This window comes from Nanorana parkeri, unplaced genomic scaffold (assembly GCF_000935625.1).
Source record: "Nanorana parkeri isolate BGI_ZX_2015 unplaced genomic scaffold, ASM93562v1 scaffold345, whole genome shotgun sequence".
NCBI classification, from domain to species: Eukaryota; Metazoa; Chordata; class Amphibia; order Anura; family Dicroglossidae; genus Nanorana; species Nanorana parkeri.
In genome coordinates this window covers 1,290,429-1,302,127 of record NW_017306613.1, presented here as the reverse complement: position 1 = coordinate 1,302,127, position 11,699 = coordinate 1,290,429, and positions in this window count along the sequence as shown.

Sequence of the window (11,699 nt, the reverse complement as noted above, 5' to 3'; positions counted from 1 at the left end):
TCTGAACTGGTATCTGAACTGGTATCTGGACATCCCTACTCAATGGTATATCAAGCAGACCAAAATGTGGCAAATAAGAGAAGTTCATTGTTAGAGTTTATATACAATTTAATTAGTTGCATCACTTGACCATGTTTTCTCCTGATAACTGACCACCAACAATTAATGTGTAGCTTACTTGACTGTACAGAACAATTGCTGTATCAGTACGGTGTCTAGAAAGGACTAGACAGAACCAAGCTATACATTTACAAATAGTAGAAACTTCCCTTCCATTCTCATGTCAGATCACCTCTCATGTGGTACATCAGCAACACTGCTCTAACAAAAAGTGGGTTTAGGGGCTGTGGAGAGGAGTCACAAAACTCTTTGTCGCTCAAGTAGCCTGAATCCATTTTCCTATGTTTTTATTGGTAGCTTGTGCAGCTGAACTGCGGTTCTGCCCTACCTTTGGCAAGCAGAGCTAAATGTACAGCGGGGAAACCTCCGTTTGTTTTGTACAAGTCATCTCGGCGGTGCCACCGAGATCAATTGTATGTAGCCTGCAGGTCTGTCATTCTCCATGTCACACAGGGGGGCGCATTGAGGAACCTGGCCTTGGGACAGCAGAGAGAGTAAATCCGGCCCTGTGTGTTTTTGTTGGCGCATCAATACCTATGAGTGGATTGGTGGATTGGTGTCACTATTCTAACGAAGTGTATAGATAAAAGTACATTTCAACAATAATAGAATCTGCTACTCATGTTACACATAGACAGAAATCTAAGGAGGATAAGCATGCATGCTTCAGCCAACATGAACAAATACAGAATACTTTAATTATAAATAGGGTTTATTTCTGTTATAAAGTGAAATGAAACAGCCCCATTTAGAGCTGAGATGTATGTGTAATAATATAATATGTCCTATTTTTTTCAGCTAGTTTCCAAACCAGATATGTCAGACAGCTCTACTAGGATCTGACCTTATTTTTATCTGTGGCAGTTACATTATTACAGCTTGGTCAAGGGCCGCCCTCCAGCCTGTAATTGGATAGTAGAGGAGCAGGAGGACCTTGAAATGGTCAGCTCTTAGCTATCCCAGTCTGAATCCTGCTGTGAAGGGAACTATTATTTAGGGCCCATTCACACCACATCCAGATCATCTCCAGACCAGACCAGATTGTTTCCGGACCCAAAATGCATCCTAATGTATCCCTATGCTGTTTCTGGCCTCTGTTCACACCAGTGCAGTGCATTCCAGACCAGACCAGAAAAATACTGCATGTCTCATTTTGTCTGGTCTGGAATGCACTGGAAATGCGGGCAGGTTCACACCATTTTCCGGACCAGATCTGGCCCTCAGAAATATTAGTTCCCTTCACCATAGGTAATTATTTAAAAATCCATTTATGTAACAATGTAACATGTGACAATGCTTGAATAATGCCTCCTTTAAAACTAGCTTCACTTTGGTACAAACCCTTCAATTTTTCTGACTTCAGGGCTAAGCACTGAGAGGGAAGAGCTTAGTCCCAAAATTTAGGAATGTCAAGCCCTCAGTAACAAAATGAAACCTGAAATGCTAGTTGCATGTCTGTCATGCTGATCCGATGACTCAGCATATTTTCTGAAAGACTCCAAAACAAGAAGACTATTTTTTTTTTACCTAAAGCCCATTTATGGGCAAACGTTGTATCCTCTGTCCTTTACACCCTCTTACACATTCACATTTATATTTTATACTAACTAAAAAATCCGCTCCATCACTTTACAACAACTTCTACCCACTTGTGTGTTACATTACCTGTCCCTCGCTGCTACGCCTTCTGGGAGGAAAGACCGGTGATCCAGTGCTGCGGATTGTTCCGGTACCGATCGATCCCTTTGTTGTGATGTCATCCCATCCCTACAGTCTTTTAGTGCACCCTTTTTCAACCAAGGTTCCGTGGCACTATGGTGTGCCTTCTGGATTCCTCAGAATTTTGAGGTAGTGGGTCTGTGATGTTGAGGTGGAATAAAGACTGGTGTGAAGGGGGCTTTACTGATGTGACCTGAAGTAAAGCGAGAACTCTGATGTGAAAGGGGGGCTTCTGATGTAAAGGGGGGCTTCTGATGCAATGGGAACTCTGATGTGAAGGGGGGGACTCTTGATTTTAAAGGGACATTTCGATGTGAACGGGGAAAGCCACACTTTTTTTTTGTGTTTTTTGCATGGGGTCCCCCTTACAAATCTATGGCATTTTAGATTGGGGTGCCTCGAGATTTTGTATACCTAAAAAAAGACTAAAAAAGTGACTAAAAAAAGGTTTAGAAACGCCATTCGAGAGCATGACAGGACAACCCTGCTGCTGAACATTAGGAAATATCAATGTCACCCAGGCAGGGACTTGGAGAACTGTCTCATTCTGCAGTGAGAAAGATAGAAGACTCAAGACCCGATGTGTCCCATGACAGTGGATATAGGTCAGTAAAAGGGACTCTTAGGTAGATTGTTTTTTACATACTTGCAAACTTTCTGAGATGAGGAAGAGGGACACCTGTTAGCACAAATTATGGAGACAAAGGTCACACACCTGCCATGCAGGATTAATACAAAAAACGGATTAGTTACCAAAGTTTATATATGCAACGTTAACCTGTAAGTCTTCATAAAAGGGTCACCTGCATTTGAGTGACCCAGTGTAGGTTTGCTTATAAGGCCTTATTCACACGAATGCTGTGTGCACTGCTGTATCGGGCATCTCCCCTGAAGGACAGGTGCTGCGTGTGATTAGTACGCAGCCCCCATCCTTCTCTATGGGAGTAAGCGGCCGTACGCCCCCCTATGCTCACCCCAAGTGCAGGTCCGTACGGGTGTGTGTTTCCTGGTTTGGACGCAGACAGGATCCAGCCTGTCAGCGTACGAGTACGGACAACCGCACGGACGTGCGGGGCGGGTGAGCGTAGGGCGACGTACGGCCGCATACTCCCATAGAGAAGGACGGGGCCTGCATACTAGTCACGCGCAGCACCTGTCCTTCCCGGGAGCTGCCCGATACGTCCCTGCACGCAGGACGGAGCTGTATGTGCCGGCCTTTTCTAGTGTGAATGAGGGCAAAAGGCTCACCTGCATTTGGGTGATCCAGTGTAGGTTTGCTTATAAATGTGTTCTTTCTGTGATGTATTGTCACTGGCCATACTTACACTATGCAAGACCTTGTATTTTGTGAACTGTGCCTTGTAAAACACAATCAAAATGTATTGATTAGGTAAACCCACAAGTACCTTTTTGCACCTGATAAATATCAAACCGCTTCACCTGGATCTTAGCTGTCAAACCTATCCACTATGGCTGGGTACCGGTCCAGTTCATCTCTTTGGCAGATTAGAACGAACAATATCAAAGATTTACGGTACTCCTAAACCAGGCTATGGGAAACGTATTTCTTTGTTAATTAAATGGCAGAGGAAACAGCTCTTATGCATTTCATGCTTAAAAATGCCTTTTAAAGAGTTCAGGAGCTCTTTGAAAAAGCACTTTGAAAACTCCTTTTTACACCACTACTTTCCCATTATATTGGCTTTTCAAGATAACAAATGCAGCAATTTAGAGGCTGGATAAAAGGCTTAGTATTGTATAATGTTTTTGCTAGCTAACTGGTATATGTTTATGGAGGTTTATGCATCAGACCAAAAGGAGGAACAATAGAGGGAAGAGGGACAGGGATTTGGTTCCAAATGAGGGACTCACCTCCAGATGAAGAACAGCTGGGAGCTATAGTTAGAGGGATTTGGGTGGGGGAAGGGTGAGCACCACTGGCAGAACTACCAGGGTTGCAGCGGTCACATGTGCGACCGGGCCCTTGCTTTCCACCACTTGGGGGGGGCTGGAAAGGCCAACTGTCAACTTTACACTGGAAGCAATTCTGGCGGCTGAGTTGAAGCCAGATCTCTTCACTTCAGATCTCTGCACTTACTCCTGACAGATGCACTCTGTGCTTTATTTACTGCTGACCTCTGCACTCTGCTTGTTGCATACTACTGACCCCTGCACTCTGCACCTCCTTCTGACCGATGCATTCTGTGCGTTATCTCCTTCTAACCGATGCACTCTGTACATTACTTCCCTCTGACCGCTGCACTCTGTACTTTACCTACTTCTGACTGATGCACTCTGTGCGTTACTTCATTCTGACCTCTGTACTCTGTACGTTACTTCCATCTGACCTCTGCAATATGTGTGTTACCTCCTTCTGACCACTGCACTCTGTGCATTACCTCCTGACCGTTGCATTCTGCACGTTACCTCCTCCTGACCTCTGCACTATGTGCGTTACCTCCTTCTGAGTGATGCACTCTGTAGTTTACTTTCTTCTGACCGATGCACCTGTACGTTACCTTGATCTGCACTATGTGCGTCAGATCCTCCTGGCCGCTGCACTCTGTGCATTACCTCCTGACCGCTGCACTCTGTGCATTACCTCCTGACTACTGCACTCTGTGCGTTACCTCTTTCTGACTGCTGCACTCTGTGCGTTACCTCCTTCTGACCTCTGCACTTTGTGCTTTACCTCCTTCTGACGGATGCACACTGTGCGTTTCTTACTACAGACTGCTGCTCTCTGTACGTTATTACTTCTGACCGATGCACTCTTTATGCTTCTTACTACTGACCTCTGCACTCTGTGCGTTACTTACTACTGACCTTTGCACTTTATGCATTAGTTCCATGGGGTCAGGGTTTTGTGTATAGTTATTTGTAGAATTAGATATGAGACAGAAATAAAATTCTAGCTCTAGGAGCTGTGAATTTCTGGCTGTTGGGATTAAAGGCGAGTCTTAAAATATGCAATTGATACAGTTCATTTTTTATTATCGCTTGCATTTTTTTAAATTATGGGTGTAAGTGGGGGCCTCATGTTTGAGTTTCACCTAAGGCCTCACAAAGTCTAGAGCCACCTCTGCCTCTGGTGATGACTTTTCTTGAGATCTACTTTAATTCTAACTTTACTAATTGGAATCTTATCCCTAGTGAGTGACTCAAAAGCACTGAGGCCAGAGACAACCAGATAAATAGCATTTTAAGAGAGGTCAGCTGATCTCTTTCTTTTTGACTGGTTCCATTTGCTGCAATTTGTTTCCAAGGTATAGTTTTGCCATAGCACACATTGTCCCCATTAGTCATTTCGGTATTCATACAGTCCATGTTTTAATTCTCTGCTCTTGTTTGATTTTCTGTTCTTCTTTTAATGAGGCCTGTCTTTGCAGAGTGGGCCGAAAATCCTTTGAAAAATATGGCTGTAATCAGTTTGAGCACCTCTCAAGGTAACTAATTAGTGCATAGCGTAATTGTTATCAGATAGCAGATAGCGATGAAGTGGTGGCTGCTTTGCAGGCAGTCATCCATCATCGAGACACACAAGGAAGCATCCCGGTCCGCACTCCATTCTCAGTGTGTTGCAGGTTACCATTAGTTGGTGAGCCTGGGGAGACAATCATTTAGCGCAGAGATAACATGCTTTCACTAGCTAATCACGAGTGGTTAATCATGGTGCCAGAATACCTTTATCCATTTTCTTCCGTTGAAAGAGCACTAATAATTCCATAATTCTAGTTCCATAGACAAGGACATTGGCTGCGTACTAATCAAACGCAGCACCTCTCCTTCCCGGGAGCTGCCCGATACGGCCGTGCACGCAGCACAGAGCTGTACGTGCCAGCCTTTTCTAGCGTGAATGAGGGTTAACTTGATGTAAAAAATGTGTATGTGGTAAAGCACCACTTCAGCCAAAACATAGCTCCTCATTTGGAGGGAACCCAAACCCAAATCCATTTGCCCTGCTTTCCTCTTCAATCATCCCTCGTTTTAGTCTGATGTATGGACCTCTATTAAAAAATCTATTATCTGACTACCATAAATAGTGTATATATTAGGAATGCACCAATACTGATTTTTCGGTATCGAGTACGAGTACCGATATTTTTTTGGTACTCGCCAATACCAAGTACCCGTGCCTTGTGCCCAGATTGTCGGGGGGGGCGGATCATGACCTGTCGCTCGGTTTCCTGACTGGCTGTGAAGCCGTTGTTATAGCGAAAGAACACCGGCTTCACTTGCTGGGGCTGCCTGGCTTCCTAACCAATCAGGAAGCCGGGCGGTGAGTCATGAGGTGCTGTCTGGCTTCCTGATTGGTCAGGAAGCCAGGCTGCCTAGCAACAAGTGAAGCCAGCTTCCTAGCCAATTAGGAAGCCGGCTGACACATCATGACCTGCCTCCTGGCTTTCTGACTAGAAAGGAACCCAGCTCCATGCTTCCTCGGCACTTGCGGTCACAGGGAGATCTCCCTCTGACCGGAAGTTCCGGTATCAGAGGTTAGTATACCGATACCAGTATTGGTATCGGTGCATCCCTAGTATATAAAGTGTTATATTACACTATTTTTGTATTCAACCTCTATATCATTACATGTGTTATTTTGAAAAGTCAGTAAAAACACTTGTGGGTTTAACCAATTTGTGTATTAATTCTTGATGTTCTATGAAACTGGGGGTGAGACAGAGGCCTGTCATTTGTCTACATACTTTGTGCTATAAGGTGTCCCTCTTTCTCACCTCAGAAAGTTGGTTGATATAGGCAAAACTTTTTGTTTGATCTGGAAAGCAAGCAAAGAGTTAGAGCTTCTTCCAGATTTTTATTGCTATTGGGAAAATTCTCCCCTTACTTAGTGAGTGTCAGGGACAGAAAGAAAAACATACATTTAGTAGCATGGATAACTTCTGACAATGTTCCCTACTGTAGTTATAGCTGGACTCCAGATAAAAAAAGACACACATTAATGCGTTTTTTAAAATTAATTTTAAGTGAAACTGAAGAGGAGAGGGATTACAACCACTGTCAGGTTTTTATTGCTGTCTGTGTCCTCCTTACGGAGATTCACTCCCTCTATCTGTCCTGGTGAAAGAAAATCCCACATTTTGGGTGGTCATTAGAACAGGAATAGATGGGAGATCTTCCAATGGGGACCCTGCTGACCACCAATGATCTCCCTCTCTTTGGAGGGATTTCCTCTCACTTCCTGTTGTAGCTATCAGACAGGAAGCCAAGGGAAATCTCCACAATGGGAAACAGATGGCAAAAAAAGCTAAAAGGGTTAACCCTCCCTTGTTCGATACAAAACTAAAAAAAAAAAAGGTTTTGGCTTCATTTCCATGTAGCGCCCTACTGGAAAGGGTGCTATTAAATTTAGGGTTTATCAGACTGTATGTGGTCTGATACTAATTTGTTATGGTTCATGTGGTTCTCCCCCTAAACAATCTATCATTGCTTGCCATCTGTCTGCTGCCAGGGTGTGCCCTATTGATAGAACAGAGCAGCCAATGGGATTGCTAAAAGTGGATATCCCTCCCCAGCCAATCACTGTTGAACGATAGCCAGTGGTGCATGCTGGGGGAGGAGATAAATACTTGAGGTGGGCCAGGTGCGCTCTCTCTTCCTCCCCCGGGCCCTGCCTGCGGGGAGGCTGCGCTGGACTGCCTAAGCGGACCAGGCCTCAAAGCCTGGGGACTAGCCTTGGAATCACCTTGGAGCCTGGTGGCAGCAGGTCCAGTGGTTGATACTGCTAAAGACAAGGATCAGTAATTCCTACCTCAAGTCATGATGTGTCTGGTGCTTGTCCTGCAGTGCATGCAAACTGTAACCACACTCTCACTGAAAGCCATGGAGTCTACATCTGAGATTACGTCTTTCTGATGAAGCCCCGGTGGGGGGTGAAACATGTTATAGGCGGTAGGCTTGGTGCCCTTGCAAGACATATCTCGGCTATGGCTGCCTCTGTCTGAAATACCTCCATGGATATATCATATGATGCATCAAGGAACTGCCAGGAGAGAAGCAACCTTCATAAAATTCCTCCTATTGCACAGCTGTTGGAATCAGGAATCCACAATTAAGGCGATCAAGCACACACCATCAGGCTGTCCACCCCAACATTGGGCTTCTATCCTGTCTAGGACGTGAACACTATACAACCAAAGACAAAGGTTCAGTTAAGGCTAACCGCATCCACTGTGAACATTTGAAAAGCCGAGATAAAGATATCCTTTCAGCAAGGATCTTTGGCATATGCCGTCTACATTAAATAAAATCGAGAGAAGGATAACTTTCTCCTGAACCTAGTTTGTCAATAGCCCGGATCATTGTGCAAGTGAAAAACTCCTTTGTGGACGTACACTTTTCTCTGAGGAAAAGCTAAACACTACCGTGAGTGTCATTTAAGATCTTTTCAATATAACATGAATGTTTTTTGAACTTTCTTTTGGATTTTTTTTTTCTCCCCTTTTATACACGTGTATGTTAAACCGTACCTGTGCTGGAGGATTTAATCTCTATTGATTTTCTGAGAAAATCTCTATCCAAGAAAACAAAATAGAGTATAATATATATATATATATATACAAGGCTTAAATATCGCATAGAGGTATTCAGAAGGTGGGCCATATACCACATATTTTATATACACTAAAAAAAGATTTTTTTCAAATAAACATTTAAAAAAAAAAATGTTTTCTCATATTTAGCCGAGCTTTTGTCTTATATGTATAATATATGTCTGTCCGTTTTTTGATATGCGTGCATTTTTAAATGTAATTATCTAATAAATTCATGCGTTTTACTAAATTTTTTGAAGACTTTTTGAGTCATGGTGGGATCCCCTCAAAGGGGGTAAAACTTTGTTTCGAGTCTACATCTGCCTGGATTATCCTATCCCTCCCCTACCTCTCTCCCTGAGGTTCTGCAAATCAAAGTTTCAAGCATCACAACTACAGTCTGGACCTCACTTCAATCATTCAACAGAAGGGCGATAAGTGCTGATGGGCAGAAGCGAGCAAATGTATCCCTAGACAAGAAGAATCGGAGTTGTCATAACCCATAGCAACCGACCCTAGTCCTCAAGGTGTGCTGGTGTGCTGTGGATTCATAGTAGAGGTTTCTTATAGAGGAAAGACAGGGAGACCCGTTCAGTTATTATTATTATTATAATACAGGATTTATATAGCGCCAACGGTTTGCGCAGCGCTTTACAATATAAGTAAGACATCCACATTAACTCAACTGAACTTTCAGTTGTAATCAGCCAATGCATTCCCATTGCACAAATGAAAAGGTGTGCAAAGTCTAAAGGTGGCCATACACTCTACAACAATCGCAAGACCTTAGTCTTGCGATGGTTGTACAGGGATTAAAAAAACGTACAATCTGCCTATCTTGGACAGGCAGATCGCACTCTCGATCATCGCAAGCCCGCCCCCCTGAGGGGCGGGCTTCCGATGACCGCAATGCTGAACGGGCAGTGTGCGCGTGCGCACACCGGCCCGTTCGGCATTTGTCTTCCGAGCACCGTTCTAACCAGCCGAGAATCGTACGATTCCCAGCTGGTTTTCGAACATGCTGGTTCGACGGAAGACGTGCGACCGTACAGTAGAAACGGTCGCACGTCTCCGTTCACACTGCTCGATTCTCGTACGATCGCGGGATTTCCCACGATTCTCGTACGAGAATCGAGCAGTGTATGGGCACCTTTAAGCTGGCCATCACCTTACAATTTATCTGCAGATTTTCTGTGGTCAGATGGAAAAGGTGCAACAGATTCCTCCATCTACGCTAAACTGTGTGGATGGAGTAATCTCCACCTGGGCAAATCTGTTGCACTTTTTCCATCTGACCACAGAAAATCTGCAGATAAATTGTAAGGTGTATGGGCACCTTTACATTTGGCCTTCTTTAGAAAACATCCACAGCCACACCATGTTCCCTGCCAGCATGCTGTAAATAGGAGGTAGAGCTCTGTAATTAGTACAACTCCTCCTTCCCACTGATTTAGAGAGCCCCAGCTCTAACCCCACAGGGGGTATGTCAGACCTCCACAGAGTATTCTGCTTCTACACAGACAGCAAGTGTGCTTTATATCCTGCTGGCAGGGGACAGGCTTTAATACTCAGGCTGTGGCTGATCTCTGAAAAAAATGAACTGTAAAGCTGGTCATACACCTTACAACCATCGCAAGACTTTCCCGACTGTCCTAAATTCTTGGAAACAAAAATCCTTCTTTCCCTCTTTCCTCATTAGTTGTCCCTCTTTTTGGCCTGTCGTTCAGATATCTATGAAAAAATTCTATTTAACCACCAATGTGTTATTCTGCACTAAAACCTTAATCTTAATTATCTTGTTGTAATGGTGAAAAAATGACAATTCTGGGTTTAACCAATCATTATTGACATATACATTCTTAATAACCCACATAGGGGTGTGTCCATTGCCTAAATACATTGTGCTAGAAGGAGTCCCTCCTTCTCATCTCAGGAAGTTGGAAGGTATTGGTAAAGAGTATGTCCACCCAAAACAGACATTTCATTTGTGTTTGGATGCCTGCGAGCTGCAGAACCTCCAGCTGTGCAGCTACCCCGAAGGTAAGATCTAGCGCTATCTTCAGGGATGTCTGTAATATAAGGCCTACCCCGAACTAGGTCTTATTTTCGGGGTAGGTTTTATATTACAGAAATCCCCGAAGATAGCACTAGGTCTTATTTTCGGGGTAGGTCTTACTTTCGGGGAAACACTGTATATTTCTCAATGACTCCACCCTTCTGACAAGAGCCAGGACATTACTGCTGGATGCTAACTGTATTTATTTTTTCATTTAAAAAAACTAGCAAGAGAGTATGACACCATTGTTTGGCTTGGAAATTACCTTGGCAGAAGGACAGAGCAAATCCAGAAGGGACCTTCAGAAATATAAGAAGGGAGATGGTAAATGACTCAGTTTAGCAACATCAACCCAAAAGTCAATCGTTAATTTTGGGTGGACTGAAAAGGGGCTTTGTAACGGCTTCAGAGCGGTGACTCAGAGTAAGTAACTTTTATGGAGGAGTCATTGTCAGACTTCCACAGAGTTGTAACAATCCAAGAGGTGATTCAAGCCATTGACATCCACCCAGAAGTGGAACATAAGCTTTTGGGTGGGCTTTGCTTTAAAAACATATTCATTTTAATTAGAGGCAACATGATGTACACACAGAGGTTTTCTGTATGTAATAGTCAGAACATTTTGACAAACAGTAAATGTGGGCTTTAACTAGTCACAAATTCTTCTCCTTGCAGCTAAACTAGAATGTAACCATAATGCATAGCCAAGCACCAGTTTCTGCAGAGTATGCGATAATAACATGCATGACTTCTTATCTAAAATAAGATTGAGGAAGTGATTTAGCTGTGCTAGTGCTTATTAGTGCCATCTTACATAACCACCCACTACCTATTGCTGTTTATGTGCAGCAGAAAGCTGAGTTAGAACTAACCCTGAAATACTAAATGGCATCACAAATTGACCACGTTCACCACTTTACCTCCACACCAGGGTCAGGATCAGGCTAAGAGGTCCAATGCCGAGCTTTACTTTTAAAGGATAAGTACACTTGCTCACATATACTCTTTAACATGAAACTTAGGGCTACTGTACGGGCTATTCACAATAGCCTGTACAGTAGCCAACGGCGAATGAGCGGCTCAGCGGAGCTGAAGGCATTTGCTGAGTCGAAGTATCAACCGAAGCAGGGTGAGCGGCCTGTCGAAAGTTGGCCATTCGCCCAGTTATAATGACAGATTTTTTGGGGACGCTGATCTGTCATCAAACAATAACAACTGGGCAAAGCTGGCCGTGACGTCAGTTGTTATTCATTGGC